This window comes from Salvelinus sp. IW2-2015, unplaced genomic scaffold (assembly GCF_002910315.2).
Source record: "Salvelinus sp. IW2-2015 unplaced genomic scaffold, ASM291031v2 Un_scaffold16660, whole genome shotgun sequence".
NCBI classification, from domain to species: domain Eukaryota; kingdom Metazoa; phylum Chordata; class Actinopteri; order Salmoniformes; family Salmonidae; genus Salvelinus; species Salvelinus sp. IW2-2015.
The window spans coordinates 1-17,592 of record NW_019957696.1 but is presented as its reverse complement, the minus strand read 5'-3'; the positions used below and the strand labels follow the sequence as shown (position 1 = coordinate 17,592).

The 17,592-nt window shown below is 42.7% G+C and overlaps 1 pseudogene; it reads right to left on the bottom strand.

Annotated features, from left to right (window-relative positions):
* Positions 1-17,587, bottom strand: part of LOC112081024 (segment polarity protein dishevelled homolog DVL-1-like) — a 31,143-nt pseudogene extending 13,556 nt beyond the window's left edge.
* Positions 17,588-17,592: the final 5 nt, after the last annotated feature.

Below are 17,592 nucleotides of genomic sequence, written 5' to 3'. Positions count from 1 at the left end.
CAGTGACTGACAAAATGTTCAGTATGTGGCATTTCTAGGACTGTGAGAGTGCAGCTATGTCTAGTGATTGCAGTAGTTTGTGTGTGTGACTGTGGTGATAGTGTGGTCATACCGTAGTGTGGGTAGGGTCCGGTCAGGGCGGTTGTGTGGGAGATCCAGGCAGCAGGGTCGATGGGCCTCACTGGTTCAGCTGGACACACACAATCTCCATCATCTACTGTAAGTTTGCTAGTTTGTGCTCAAACTTCTGCTATAAGTTACAAGCACATCCAATTTGTTTTTCAAAAGGTTTTAAAAAGCGAGTTTCCAGCTGAGTTTGAGAGCCCTGTTTGTAAATGGTAATAACCTGTTGTTGGTGGAACATTGGTAAGTGTCTTACCCCGGGGGATGGTGAAGTAGCTTCGCGGAGACGGATCCCAACACTTGGCCACAGTAAGACTAATAGGACTGAAGGACACATGGGGAGACAGTCAGTCACAATACCTTCAACTCAATTCTGTAGCTCCTGTGCAGTTAAAAGCACAAGAGGAAACGATAGGAAAAATTAAGTCATGTTTGGTTGAACTAGAAGGATTGTGGAGAGAAATATTAGTCTGTATTATACAACAGTCCACAATGCAGAAGCTGCTTGAAATTCAAGCCCACTGTTTATCTAATCTAACCAGTCAGCATATCGCTGATATGCTAATACAACCCTAATGTACTGCAGAGTCTTACCATTGCTCATCTTTTAAATCCTGTATTTACCCAATAGCCATGTCCTTTGTCTGTCTGTCCTGACCTGTGACCATCTTCACATGSAACAGTTTAACATCTCTTGAAATGTTTTCTGGGTTATCTCTAACAATCCTGCACTGTAACACAGTCCTGCTCTTACCCTGTTTTGGAGACGATCTCTCTCAGGATCCTCACAGCGTCATCGTTGCTCATGTTCTCAAAGTTCACATCGTTCACCTGAGGATCACAACCAAACAGTTAACGTACATTTTCACGGATCATGTCTTTAAAATGAACAAGTAGTTGGACAAAACGGACAAGTGAATAAAGAAACATAAAATGATTTAGGACTCTGCTACTGAAATCAGCTCTCTACAAGTTCATCTCCAGGCACTGTTGTAAGGCGTTCAGACGCATATGAAAGCTAATAAATCCTACGCAGCTTTATACTGTGTGTTGAAAAGAGACATGCTGATCTACAATACATGCTGTTAAAGAGACATGCTGATCTACAATACATGCTGTTAAAGAGACATGCTGATCTACAATACATGCTGTTAAAGAGACATGCTGATCTACAATACATGCTGTTAAAGAGACATGCTGATCTACAATACATGCTGTTAAAGAGACATGCTGATCTACAATACATGCTGTTAAAGAGACATGCTGATTACAATACATGCTGTTAAAGAGACATGCTGATCTAACAATACATGCTGTTAAAGAGACATGCTGATCTACAATACATGTGTGTTAAAGAGACATGCTGATCTACATATCATGCGTTTAAAGAGACATGCTGATCTACAATACATGCTGTTAAAGAGACATGCTGATCTACAATACATGCTGTTAAAAGAGACATGCTGATCTAACAATCATGCTGTTAAAAGAGACATGCTGATCTACAATACATGTTGTTAAAGAGACATGCTGATCTACAATACATGTTGTTAAAAGAACATGCTGATCTACAATACATGTTGTTAAAGAGACATGCTGATCTACAATACATGTGTTAAAGAGACATGCTGATCTACAATACATGTTGTAAAAGAGACATGCTGATCTACAATACATGCTGTTAAAAGAGACATGCTGATCTACAATACATGTTGTTAAAGAGAGACATGCTGATCTACAATACATGCTGTTAAAAGACATGCTGATCTACAATACATGCTGTTTAAAGAGACATCTGAATCTATGCAATACATGCTGTTAAAGAGACATGCTGATCTACAATACATGCTGTTAAAGAGACATGCTGATCTACAATACATGTTGTTAAAGAGACATTCTGGATCTACAATAACTAGTGATCAGCCACTGTGTGTACAAGAGGAGGCGTGGCCAGAGAGGTTAGTCTGAGTCCAGCCATACAGACATCAAAGAGAACAAACAGGAAGGAAAAGGAGAGGCAACATGTAGGATAGAGGGCTACGGGAAGGAAGGTGACGAGGACCATTAGAGTTGGTTGTAAACAGGTCATAGTCTCAATAGGTCAGAGTTTCAATAGGTCAGAGTTTCAATAGGTCAGAGTTTCAATAGGTCAGAGTTTCAATAGGTTATAGGTTCCAGTTTCCCCTTTACCTTATTGTTAGAACTCATGAACATAAACATTGTTTGAAACACAGTATCCGATCATCACTGGCAATGCTATAATAATCACAAAGCAATTTGCTCACAGGACATTTGTGCACATTTGCTTTCCCTCAACGGACCATAAAAGTAGAACCAAAAAAATAACTCATAAAGAACACAACATATACTTTAAGCTTATAATAGTTCCTAAAAAATGAACCTAAGGCTCATTTGTAGTGGGTGGTCGTGTCGTATACCTGTAGGAGCATATCTCCAGGTTCTATCCTGCCATCTGCAGCTACAGCTCCTCCCTTCATGATTGAGCCGATGTAGATCCCACCGTCCCCCCGGTCGTTACTCTGCCCCACAATACTGATACCCAGGAAGTTATACTTCTCTGTAAGAGAGAGGGGAGAGAGGAGGTCAGTTAAAAGTCTCATGTACAGTGCCTTCGGAAAGTATACAGACCCCTTGACTTTTTCAAAATTTTGTTAGGTTACAGCCTTATTCTAAAATTGATTCAATAGTTTTTTCCCCTCATCAATCTACACACAATACCCCATAATGACAAACCAAAAACAGGATTTTTTTTAAAAATTGTTAATAATTTATTTTCTCCGTGTCTTTGCCATGATGAGGGTGACAAAATGACTACCGTAATCAGAATGATGGGAAGTTTGAGCGCACTCGATTTACGTCACATTATGTGACGGTGCTCAGTTTTTTTGGCGGGCGTGAATCTTGTGAAGAAAAAAAAAAATATCATAAATTAGCCGCGTCATTGTATAAACCGCGAGGTTCATAGCGTGGGAAAAAAGTAGCGGCTTATAGTCCGGAAATTACGGTACATAAGTATTCAGACCCTTTACTCACAAATTTCTTGAAGCACCTTTGGCAGCAATTACAGCCTCAAGTCTTCTTGGGTATGACYCTACAAGCTTGGCACACCTGTATTTGGGGAGTTTCTCCCATTCTTCTCTGTAGATCCTCTCAAGCTCTGTCAGGTTGGATGGGGAGCATRGCTGCACAGCTATTTTCAGGTCTCTCCAGAGATGTTCGATCAGGTTCAAGCCCAGGGCTCTGGCTGGGCCACTCAAGGACATTCAGAGACTGGTCCCGAAGCCACTCCTGCATTGTCTTGGCTGTGTGCTTAGGGTTGTTGTCCTGTTGGAAGGTGAACCTTCGCCCCAGTCTGAGGTCCTGAGCAGGTTTTCATCAAGGATCTCTCTGTACTTTGCTCCGTTCATCTTTGCCTCAATTCTGACTAGTCTCCCAGTCCCTGCCGCTGAAAAACATCCCCACACCATGATGCTGCCACCACCATGCTTCACCGTAAGGATGGTGCCAGGCTTCCTCCAGACGTGACGCTTGGCATTCAGGCCAAAGAGTTCAATCTTTGTTTCATCAGACCAGAGAATCTTGTTTCTCATGGTCTGAAAGTCTTTAGGTGGCTTTTGGCAAACTCCAAGTGGGCTGTCATGTGCCTTTTACTGAGCAGTGGGTTCCGTCTAGCCACTCTACCATTAAGGCCTGATTGGTGGAGTGCTGCAGAGATGGTTGAGCTCCCATCTCCACAGAGGAACTCTAGAGCTCTGTCAGACTGACCATCGGGTTATTGGTACCTCCCTGACCAAGGCCCTTCTCCCCGATTGATCAGTTTGGCCGGGCGGCCAGCTCTAGGATGAGTCTTGGTGGTTCCAAACTTCTTCCACTTAAGAATGATGGAGGCCACTGTGTTCTTGGGAACTTTCAATGCTGCAGACAGTTTTTGGTACCCATCCCTAGATAGGTGCCTCGACACAATCCTGTCTAGGAGCTCTGCGGACAATTCCTTAAATCTCATGGCTTGGTTTTTGTTCTGACATGCACTGTCAACTGTGGGACCTTATATAGACAGGTGTGTGCCTTTCCAAATCCTCTCAAATCAATTTAATTTACCTCAGGTGGACTCCAATCAAGTTGTAGAAACATCTCAAGGATGATCAATGGAAACAGGATGCACCTGAGCTCAATTTCGAGTCTCATAGCAAAGGGTCTGAATACTTACGTAAATATGGTATTTCTGTTTTTTATACATTTGTACAATTTTCTAAAAACCAGTTTTCCCTTTGTCATTATGGGGTATTGTGTGTAGATATCTGACGATTCGTATTTATTTTATCCATTTTAGAATAAGGCTGTAACGTAACAAAATGTGGAAAAAGTAAAGGGGTCTGAATACTTTCCCAAGGCACTGTAGTTTAAAGACTATATGGGGTTTAAAAATATTTGTCTACAAAGAAAGGCATAAATTAAAGAAAATGAGAGGAAAAGGGGAAGTCCTTACCCATGTTGAGTGTGACAGTGATGATGTTGAGGCTCATAGTGGAATCTGTGATGCTGCTGAAGGACGAAGACTGGAAAAGAGAGGGAGAAACTTAGTGTGTCAGACACATACTCACATAACTGTTCTTGTTCCCTTTCTCACTCACACACACGTATGTGCAACAGTACAATTTTCAAGGTGAGCTTACCCGGTCTATTTTGGCCACTTTGTGCCTCCGTCGGCGGCGTTTGTGTCTGCGCATTAGCTGAGAAGACGAGCTCTGCTCTGTGGAGCTGCTGAGTCTGAGACACAATACAATGTAATCTTTAATGGTCCATTATACAGAGACAACGGAAATTTGGTGACTTTTGCTGTCACAGTACCCAGCCCAACACACAACATACACGACTGGGGAACAGCACAGGGTCAGCCGCAGGGCAGCTCCCCTGGAGCAGGAAAAGCGGGGGGGATTTGTTGATTTCAGTAAAGAACCACTGATGAAAAGAGGGAAATTAGAGAAAAGACAGAGAGAGGGAGAGAGAGAGAGAGAGAAAGACCATCTACCTGCTGGCGTCCTCATCCTCCTCACTGTCGACGAAGGAGCTGGACTCCAGTTCACTGCTCATCACTGAGGCGCTGTCGTAGCCCATGGCAGAGTCCCTCACTGTGCGCTCCGACTTAGAGTGGCCATTGATACGAGGGACTGGGGAGGAGAGAACCACACAACAACAACCACAGGTAAGATATCAACACTTTGATACAAGTTCACATCATGACATAATACTGTGAAGGACWACTCAGAGCTGAATGAGTTGGAGAGATGATATGAAAAACGATGAGAGAAACATTTCCCAGCGTTATAGCAAACCACCAAGAGGAGATTGTAGTATTAAGGACAGGATCAGGACATCTAAATGGGAAATCAAGAAAAGGATTCAGAAGAGGTGAAAGGCCAGTGTAGAAAGCACCAGAGAAAGAGAAAGAGGTGAGAGATTACCAACCAGTGCACTTGGCTTCTGAAAAAGCTTGAAATATCATCAACCCAAGAGGATATCAGAAACAAATTGAGGCTGCAGGTAGATTAGCCGTTAAGTGTTGGGCCAGTAACTGAAACGTCTTTGGTTCGAATCCCTGAGACYACTACGTGAAAAATCTGTGGATGTGCCCTTGAGCAAGGCTTCACTAGTACACAGAGGATCCACTAGTACACAGAGGATTCACTAGTACACAGAGGATTCACTAGTACAAAGAGGATTCACTATCACAAAGGATTCACTAGTGCACAGAGGATTCACTAGTACAAAGAGGAATTCACTATCACAAAGGATTCACTAGTACACAGAGGATTCACTAGTACAAAGAGGATTCACTATCACAAAGGATTCACTAGTACACTAGTACACAGAGGATTCCACTAGTACAAAGAGGATTCACTATCACAAAGGATTCACTAGTGCAAGAGGATTCACTAGTACAAAGGAGGATTCACTATCACAAAGGATCTACTAGTGCACAGAGGTTCACTAGTACAAGAGGATTCACTAGTACAAAGAGGATTCACTATCACAAAGGATGCACTAGTACAAAGAGGATTCACTATCACAAAGGATTCACTAGTACACAGAGGATTCACTATCACAGAGGATTCACTAGTACACAGAGGATTCACTAGTACACAGAGGATTCACTAGTACACAGAGGATTCACTAGTACACAGAGGATTCACTAGTACACAGAGGATTCACTATCACAGAACATTCACTAGTACACAGGATTCGCTATCACAGAGGATTCACAATCACAGAGGATTCACAATCACAGAGGGAATTTCTGTTACAAACATGGCAAAGTACCTGTATGGCAGTTTTATGACTAACACATTTTCACTGAATGGACTTAACAGAATGAACATGATCATTTTGAATTGTGCAGTCAGTGTATCGTGACATGATTATGATACCATTATGATAGGCTTCAATTCATGTTTTATTCATGTTCTAATAAGAGACAGTGATCAACCAAAACAATAACATCTGTGTCCCAAATTCATAACACTTCTCCCCCACACCCATACGTACAGTGGCAGAGGCGGGGTCCTGTCTCAGCAGGGTGACAGCGGATTGGCTGGAAGGTTCTAGCAAAGCGCCGAGGGCGTGACTGACCCTGCGTTCTCCGCGAGCGACCAAAACATTCCAATAGTGTGGTGGTGCCCATTACTGACTGACCCCAAAGGGTGCAAACACATACTCTCTGACTCTCAAAAGAGCTGTACAATCCTCCTCCTCCCAGGATACACACACACACACACAACTAAACAGCAGAGTTTTGTCTCAGGTGCAAAACTCAGACTGCCTGGTGTTTGTGTAGTTGTCTGTCCCTGTGCTTCTCTCTCTCAACCCCTTTGAGAGGGATCAGGATCTATGCCCAATGACAGGCTGCTGGCAGACTCCAGTCCTTATCTACAACGAAGGCGGTGAAAAAAGACCAAAAGAAAAGAGTAAATGTGGAGAATGGTACTGTGAATTGAGGAGAGATAACACAATCACTCAATATAATATGTTCTCAGTTTTTCTCAGGTATATCACAGCAAGATATCTTGACTTATTCAAATTCTGCAAATGTCTGACTCTTACAGTCCTGGGCATTGTGGTAGGCCTACACATGATTTAGCTGCTACAATACTCGACAAACAATAATACAAAAATAAAACCTATTCTGTTTTGGCATATTGTGCTGTGAACTATAACACCTTTCGTGTCAAAGCTGGCTGTTATCCTCCATTAGTCAGATTGGATTTGGAGATTCCAATTTCATTATTTTTGAGCCATGAAGTAATTATCCTGAGGGATGGAAATGTCATATGTCGGCTCAAACTAAGGTATTAGCCTACGGTATTATAAGGTCATTAAGTAGGCTATAATTGATAAGTAATAAAGAATTATGACAGGAGAAAATGAATACATTAGGTTCTCCAAAAATACATTTCCTTATTCCATGAATAAATGTGGCAACCTCTTCAATCGAAGGTAGAGTCTACAGCAGGAAGAAAACACTTTCTTAAGCATAAACAGTAGCCCATCTATATTTTCTTCTGCAGCTGAAAGACAATTAATAGTTCCTTCCACGTTCAGCCATATATAGTAGAATGCATTTCTTTACTAGTATTGCAAACATATAAAATTGTCTAAATAATCTAACACAAAATAACAGGTAATCTACAGATAGCCTTTCAATGTGTTGCTGAATAGGTGAGACTCACAATAACCTGCATTAACCTAAAATAAAACAAATGCTATTATTTAATTACATCACATCTATCTATAATTGAACAGCTAGTGGACTACAAACCATCCTATACAGCGATTCCATGAGTAAATTTGATTGCTTTACCTCAAACGCGGGAGAATCAGATGAGGGAGACAGTGCTCTCTTGCGACGCACTGAGAAACTGAAGAAATTGGGAGCGCGCAATTTTTTTACCCAGCATCCCATCCCATGGCGCGCGACTATAGAATGTTTGATAATCCCTCTTTGACCTATCAGAGAAATGCCTTCCACAGCGTGTAGAGAGAGCCCAGCAAGTGAAGGGATTTGATATTATGCACAAGCATACCTCTGACCGCCACAGGTGATTGTGCTATCAGGTCATTAACGCCAAAGCCTGGATCACAATGCACTTCGCATAATAGCAAATGTTTAAACCATTTTTTTTTGCAAAACACTAGGTTCCAAGTATATAAAAAATATAGGAATTTATCATTTGACCTCCATTACTTTTCTTATTGAACAGAAATATACTGCATTAATGTTGTCTACATTTTGATTAGGCTATTATACAGTGAATAGTAAGACTATTCCAGAATCAATACACTTATTGTAGATGTCAAAATAGTCCTGCCAAAGCCATAGCGTGATATACCCAGGCAGACAGTCATGGACGTCAGTTCACATCCTACCCCCCTCCTCTCCCAGTGCAGGTAGCAGAGCTAAAACCCCTGAACAGATCCTCTCACATACATCCACAGTATCCTGCGGGCCCTATAGCTATGTCCACTCCTCTACCTGTCAAACACTGCATTATTCATCCATTCATTCTCACATACCTACAGCCAGAAACGAGAGAACAAGGGATATGTTAACCTCGGTTAAAACACTTTGATTCACCCGTCTCTGTTCACTGCATTCACACAGTGGCACTTAAAGAAAGAGGAGAATTCCTGCTATACTACTGCTGCAGTGCCAGGCAGGATAACTTTACATGTCGCTGGATGGGCCTGGGCCTTTAAGTCAAGGACACAGATTGAATGACCACCATGGCATTGCAGCGCTCTAAACAAATAAAGCCTGAATTTGATTATATTGAGCAGTGTAGGGCAGAGTTTTATGAGCCATGAAGCAGTGTGTTCACCATGAGGGACATGCCCTGTTCCCTGACACTCATTTAATTACCACTAACTAACTAGCAGGCAGGCTGGCAGGGAAACCAAACGTAGGGAGGGGAGGGAGGTAGGGGGTGAGGAGAGAGAGAGAGATTACTACTCCTTCAACATAGGGGCTACTAATAGCTAATATTTCTAGAGAAGGACACAGGGACATGACACACAGCCCTATTTTCTGTTTCTCAAATCAGAACTTAAGAGACTGACTATAAAAACAAAGGCTGTAGTGAAAGGAGAAGAGTCAGGTTACATGATCCCAGTTCTGTAGTTTGCCTCCCCGTAGGACAACAGATACACACACACGTACACAAACACACACAGATGCTCCTGAGTTGTACTCTCTCTTCCCTACAGCACCAACCAGCCTGATCTGTTATCATGCTCCTCCTAATTAAGCCACATAAATGAATGACTATTTGGTTAATGAGCCTGGAGCTGCAGGATCCACACAGCCAGGCTCGCTGTGAACAGCAGATCAGTGGGGGAAGAGATGGAGTGATGAGATAAAGAGATAAAGGACCGTCTCTATCTGCTGTGGGCATGGATAGAGGAGAAACAGAGGGACAGCAGGGACTGGAAGCTGACACTTTACAGTAGAGACAAAGTCCTTCACCTTGTGTTGAATGGAAAATATAGACACCCATATCGTCACTCTTTAACCACATCCAGGAGTATTGTATAAACAGGAATAAGGGTGGAAGAATGAGTGACTATCATCATTGGAAGAACCAGGCTTGCTCGTAATATACCAATTGTCCAAACGGACATCTTAAATCTTGTCATTGTTTTTTCACACTACGCTGTTAAACACACCTTGTATTTCTTAAAGCACCACGCTGCACAAATGAGTTGTGAGTGTAGAAAGAGTGTAGAAAGAGTGTAGGTATGTCCTGTGGTTAGTTACTCTCTGACAAATAAGAGTGGTGTGATGAGAGGAATGTCCCTGAAGGAGGATACAGAGAGGAAGCCTTCCTCCTCTTCAAGTAACCTTCTTAGAACTCTCGACTGAGCGCCGTGCCAAAACATGTCCATGACAGTAGCTAGGTTTCCATCCAATTGGCGACGGATTTTCACGTGAAGATTCTAAAATCTGCATAAAGAAAATATATGCATTTTCCAACAGTGGTATTTACACCAAACGGACTTGTTGTGGATAAGTGCACACAAAATGTACTTTTTCGCTTAAGTTTTCATGGACCAAATAAAAATTGAAAGTTCAATGTGTTTCCATCACATTTTCTACTCTACTGATAGTTTTGACACAGAAACTGTTGGGTAAAATAGAAAATGTGTCTACTCTGGTCTACGTACGTGCACTCTAGCCAACGGCTGGCAGATTCAGTGGGGGTAGGATAGTATGAGATTATTATGGATAAGAGAGAGAATATTTACAATTGTCAAACAGCAGTCAAGCATCATGTCACCAGAATAAGCCACTCCGATATTAGTGAAAGGGGCATCAAGCTCATCACTGTGCACTTTCACCACCTCTGTGAAGTTCCCCATAACTTATTTCATCTGTCGCCTAATACACTGCATGCTTTCCTGAGTCCTAGTGGGAGGACCACACAACATATCATCGCGTGACTCCAAGTTTACCTGAGTCGTAGTGGGCGAGACCACACAACATGTCATCGCGTGACTCCAAGTGTATTTGCGCATAAAGGCATTATATCAATATTTGCACATAAAGACATTTCCACCACCATTTCTTGCATAATTCATTTTACGACACAACAAGATCCACGATGTCAAAAAAATAAGATATATATCTGCATTATAAAATTGTACCAAATCTACCTGTTTCCATCACAACTGTCGTGATTTTTTTATACGCAAAAAAGAACTTTGGAAGCAAAAATGGTTAATAACAACAATATACATACTGAATGACTTATTCTGAACCAAATACATTACTGAATGACTTATTCTGAACAAATACATACTGAATGACTTATTCTGAACCAAATAATACTGAATGACTTATTCTGAACCAAATCATACTGAATGACTTATTCTGAACCAAATACATACTGAATGACTTATTCTGAACCAAATACCTACTGAATGACTTATTCTGAACCAAATACATACTGAATGACTTACTCTGAACCAAAAACATACGAATGCTTCTTGAACCAAATACATACTGAATGACTTATTCTGAACCAAATACATACTGAATGACTTATTCTGAACCAAATACATACTGAATGACTTATTCTGAACCAATTGTCTTGTGAGTTTACTGACAGTTTACCATGTCCATTGTTTATGACATGTGTACACGCAGTAAGGATAAAATAGCCAACAATAAAGAGTTTCTTTAAATACAAACTGCAGTACTTTCCCAATAGGAAAAACATACAATGCTGGTTTCATATCTCCACGATAACCAAGAGGCAGCTATACATCATGCAGTGTCATGAGATCAACACACTCCCATAGATCCTGAGGTTAAACCATCAGGTGGAAAATAGCCTCTGACCATGAACCTGAGTCCCACTTAGGTAACACAAGATAGGTTGCTGGGAAAGACAGACAGCGCCACAAGCAATCCTGGTCAAAGTATCCCACTTACCTGCCACCAAAGGATCTATGTTGTTATTGTTCTCACACAATTCTGCACTCTGTGAACCCTCTGATTTGTTTCAGATATTGTTTACTCTCCACCCTTTTGGGATATGAGTGAACAATGTCACCAGATTGGTATATTGATACAGTGTAATAATGTTGTGATTTGTGTTGTTGGTGTTACAGTACCACACGTACTGTACTTAGGTAGTTCGCCCAATCATGTGTGTATTGTTCCTCACTTTCAGTCTCTCGTGCTCTCCTCCGTGCGCGTTCTCTCTCCCTCTCCCTYCGGTGGCTCAGGAGGGACTCTGTACCCGTCTCCGTGTCCAGGCCATCCCGACTGCTTACTGCGTTGGCACTGAAATACACACATTTAAACAGTTTATTTGGATCCACAATGAAACACACACAAAACACCATCATAATTCCATACCATGTCTCCAAATCTATTACATTGTCCCGAGTTCAATGCACCTCTGTCTGGCACTATCTGTACAGTGAGGAGAACCTCACAGGGATTCATCTCAAATGAAATGATGTGTTATTGTGTGTGTGTGGTATGTGTTTCACTAAGTGTCATTAATGACCAGATACCCTGAGAGGAGATGGATGCGTTCTGTCCAAAGCTGCTTGATACTAATGAGGAGGGCCATTGAAAGCCCAGGTGGTGCCTGTGGAGGTGTGTGTGTGTGTGTGTGTGTGTGTGTGTGTGTGTGTGTGTGTGTGTGTGTGTGTGTGTGTGTTGTGTGTGTGTGGTGTGTGTGGGTTGTTGTGTGTGTGTTGTGTGTGTGTGTGTGTGTGTGTGTGTGTGTGTGTGTGTGTGTGTGTGTGTTGTTGTGTGGTGTGTGCGTGCGCGTATGGTGGACGGGTAGAGCAGGTGTGGGCTGAGCTGAGACATGTACAGGGCTGGATGGGATATGCTAGACGGCAGGTTATTCTATCAGAGGGGGTGAGAGGCTTTAGCCTCAGGGCAGCAGGGTAAGAGACACCTGGCTGATCGCCTGTGTTGGCTGATGTTGTGTGAGATTACCAAGGGAGGGGGGCTGGGTTGGGAGACAGAGATGGGTGCTTTTAATGCCTATCCGCTAATCAGGATTACGAGGCAGAAGCGCATCAATTCTGCACGCTCTACACCACACTCAGACCAAATTCTATCCCCGTCAAATACTGGCTATTTCCAGAATGAGCCTGAAGTGTAGAGAATGAGATAGGAGAGAATGAGATAGGAGAGAATGAGATAGGAGAGAATGAGATAGGAGAGAATGAGATAGGAGAGATAGGAGAGATAGGAGAGAGAGAGACAGAGACACAGAGACACAGAGACACAGAGAGAGAGAGAGAGAGAGAGAGAGAGAGAGAGAGAGAGAGAGAGAGAGAGAGACTCAGAATACTAGACATTGAGGAAATTGAAACAACCTCTGTCAACGTGTACAAGTCTGGGACAGTAATGGTGCAGGGCATCCTCATAGAATTCCAGCAGGCCTTTAACGGGATCAAAGAGAGAGCACAGCAGGAAAAGCTCTCTCTCTGTGACGACTCCTCCATCCTGAGTGAGTCTGATCACACCTCTTCAAAATGTCCTGCAGACGAGGATAGTCACCCCCACCCACTGTCTTTAACTGCATTGTTGGTTAAGGGCTTGTAGGTAAGCATTTCACGGTAAGGTCTACACCTGTTGTATTCGGCGCATGTACCAAATAACATTTGATTTGATTTGGCATATTCCCCAATATTTGGAACCAAGGACTATTTGGAACCAAGGTCTGATCACCCCAAACCACAAAAGTGGAGACAAATTTGACCCCAATAACTACCATGGGATACGCGTCAACAGCAACCTTGGGAAAATCCACTGCATTATCATTAACATCAGACTCGTACATTTCCTTAGCGAAAACAATGTACTGAGCAAATGTCAAATTGGATTTTTACCAAATGACCGTATGACAGACCACGTTTTCACACTGCACACCCTAATTGACAAACAAACAAACCAAAACAAAGGCAAAGTCTTCTCATGCTTTGTTGATTTAAAAAAATATTTTGACTAGTTTGGCATGATGACCTGCTATACAAATTGATGGAAAGTGGTGTTGCGGGAAAAACATACGACATTATAAAACCCACGTACACAAACAACAAGTGTGCGGTTAAAATAGGCAAACAACACACACATTTCTTTKKACAGGGCCGGGGGGTGTGACAGGGATGCAGCTTAAGCCCCACCCTCTTCAACATATATATCAACGAATTGGTGAGGGCACTAGAACAGTCTGCAGCACCCAGCCTTACCCTAATAGAATCTGAAGTCAAATGTCTACAGTTTTCTGATGATCTGGTGCTTCTGTCCACAACCAAGGAGGGCCTACAGCAGCACCTAGATCTTCTGCACAGATTCGGTAAGACCTGGGCCCTGACAGTAAATCTCAGTAATGGTGTTCCAAAAAGGGTCCAGTTGCCAGGACCACGAATACAAATTCCATCTAGACACCGTTGCCCTAGAGTACACAAAAAACTATACATACCTCGGCCTAAACATCAGCGCCACAGGTAACTTCCACAAAGCTGTGAACGATCTGAGAGATAAGGCAAGAAGGGCCTTCAATGCCATCAAAAGGAACATAAAATTTGACATACCAGTTAGGATCTGGCTAAAAATACTTGAATCAGTTATAGAACCAATTGCCCTTTATGGTTGTGAGGTCTGGAGTCCACGCACCAATCAAGAATTCACAAAATGGGACAAACACCAAATTGAGACTCTGCATGCAGAATTCTGCAAAAATATCCTCTGTGTACAACGTAAATCACAAAATAATGCATGCAGAGCAGAATTAGGCTGATACCCGCTAATTATCAAAATCCAGAAAATAGCAGTTAAATTCTACAACCACCTAAAAGGAAGCGATTCCAAAACCTTCCATAACAAAGCCATCACCTGCAGAGAAATTAACCTGGAGAAGAGCCCCCTGAGCAAGCTGGTCCTGGGGCTCTGTTCACAAACACAAACAGACCCCACAGAGCCACAGGACAGCAACACTATTTGACCAAACCAAATCATGAGAAAACAAAAAGATAATTACTTGACACATTGGAAAGAATTTACAAAAAAACAGAGCAAACTAGAATCCTATTTGGCCCTAAACAGAGAGTACACAGTGGCAGAATACCTGACCACTGTGACTGACCCAAAATTAAGGAAATCGTTGACTATGTACAGACTATGTACAGACTCAGTGAGCATAGCCTTGCTAGAGAAGAAACTGAGCTGCACTTCCTAACCTCCTGCCAAATGTATGACCATATTAGAGACACAAATGTCCCTCAGATTACACAGACCCACAAAGAATTCCAAAACAAATCTAATTTTGATAAACTCCTGTATACCACAGTGTGACATCACAGCAGCAAGATGTGTGACTTGTTGCCACAAGAAAAAGGGCAACCAGTGAAGAACAAACACCATTGTAAATAAAACCCATATTCATTTTTATTCTTTTATTTTTTTATTTTTTGAACTATTTGCACATCATTACAACACTGTATATAGACATAATATGACATTTGAAATGTCTTTATTCTTTAGGACCTTTTGTGAGTAATGTTTACTGTACATTTTTTATTGTTTATTTCAATTTTGTTTATTATCTATTTGAGCCCTCTCCTGTACTCCCTGTTCACCCACGACTGCGTGGCCATGCACGCCTCCAACTCAATCATCAAGTTTGCGGACGACACTACAGTGGTAGGCTTGATTACCAACAACGACGAGACGGCCTACAGGGAGGAGGTGAGGGCCCTCGGAGTGTGGTGTCAGGAAAACAACTTCTCACTCAACGTCAAAAAACAAAGGAGATGATTGTGGACTTCAGGAAACAGTAGAGGGAGCACCGCCCTATCCACATCAACGGGACAGTAGTGGAGAAGGTGGAAAGTTTTAAGTTCCTCGGTGTACACATCACGGCCAAACTGAATTGGTCCACCCACACAGACAGCGTTGTGAAGAAGGCGCAGCAGCGCCTCTTCAACCTCAGGAGGCTGAAGAAATTRGGCTTGTCACCAAAAGCACTCACAAACTTCTACAGATGCACAATCGAGAGCATCCTGTCGGGCTGTATCACCGCCTGGTACGGCAACTGCTCCGCCCACAACCGTAAGGCTCTCCAGAGGGTAGTGAGGTCTGCASAACGCATCACCGGGGGCAAACTACCTGCCCTCCAGGACACCTACACCACCCGATGTCACAGGAAGGCCATAAAGATCATCAAGGACAACAACCACCCGAGCCACTGCCTGTTCACCCCGCTATCATCCAGAAGGCGAGGTCAGTACAGGTGCATCAAAGCGGGGACCGAGAGACTGAAAAACAGCTTCTATCTCAAGGCCATCAGACTGTTAAACAGCCACCACTAACATTTAGTGGCCGCTGCCAACATACTGACTCAACTCCAGCCACTTTAATAATGGGAATTGATGGAAATTATGTAAAAATGTATCACTAGCCACTTTAAACAATGCCACTTAATATAATGTTTACATATCCTACATTACTCATCTCATATGTATAGACTGTACACTATACCATCTACTGCATCTTGCCTATGCCGTTCTGTACCATCACTCATTCATATATCTTTATGTACATATTCTTTATCCCTTTACACTCTTGTGTGTATAAGGTAGTAGTTGTGGAATTGTTAGGTTAGATTACTTGTTGGTTATTACTGCATTGTCGAAACTAGAAGCACAAGCATTTCGCTACACTCGCATTAACATCTGCTAACCATGTGTATGTGACAAATAAKATTTTATTTGATTTCACTTGCTTTAGCAATGTAGAATATATGTTTCCCATGCCAATAAAGCCCTTAAATAAAGCCCTTAAAGTAAGCCCTTAAAGTAAGCTCTTAAAGTAAGCTCTTAAAGTAAGCCCTTAAAGTGACAGCAGTGTGGTGGTGAGGGAGCTGACAGCCGACATGTCTATGTTTGACCACAAGGTGGCACTAGATGCAGCAGAAAGAGCAGAGGCTTGAAGAATAAAATCATCAGGCAGGCTGATACCCAAGCAGCAGCAGCGACCAGCAGGCCGCAGAGGACAAGAAAGAGCCACGACGTCAAACAGCGGATAAAGAGATACTGAAACATGACAGATTGCATGCTCTCAATACAGACTCCTGCAGTAGCTAAAACACTGCTGTAATATAATGGTAATAGCTTCAGCCCATGGGCCCACAGCCTGTCCTGCTACATTTAGCTTTGGGGCCTTCCTTTAACAAGTGCAGTGAGAATCTGTAAGTCTGTTTGAAGTCAGTCTAGTGCTTGCATTCGGGTCAAACAAGCTTTGAGAAACAGGGTCTGGCTTCCAAGCGTTTAACCCAGCTATGTAATTATGCCACACATTGTCTGTCCTCATATCTCTTTATCGATTAACGATTAACTGCAGTATGGGTCTGGATGGGTGCTTTTAGTGGCTCTACACAATGGGAAACATTGAATAGCAGCAGTCTCTCCCTGAAGATGTTTACCCTACCATAGCTATTTCTGCCATCGCTCTGGGTGCATATTCATCATGACGACTCTTAGCTAGCTACATAGATGAGCAGACTAGCGTGTTACCACACAGATGGGTGGGCAGCCACTTCATTGGTGAGCAGTAAGTGAGAGTTAGCTAGCGTGAACCTTGGCACACATACACACACAGAAGAACGCACAAACACACAAACCTCCACCTCCCGTATGCGCTCGGCTCGGCCCCCGTGTGAGTTGAATCTCTGTGATGAGCTCTCCAGATTCTGATTAGCATATGGCTTGTGGTGAATTAGAAAGGTCACATGGTGCACATGGTGTGTGTGTGCGTATTTGTGTGTAATGATGTGTGCATGGTGTTTATGTGCAGTAGGACACAGACGCAGCCAGAGCAGTGTACTCACTGGAAGGAGGGTGGGCGGGAGTCACCGATGCCCCCTG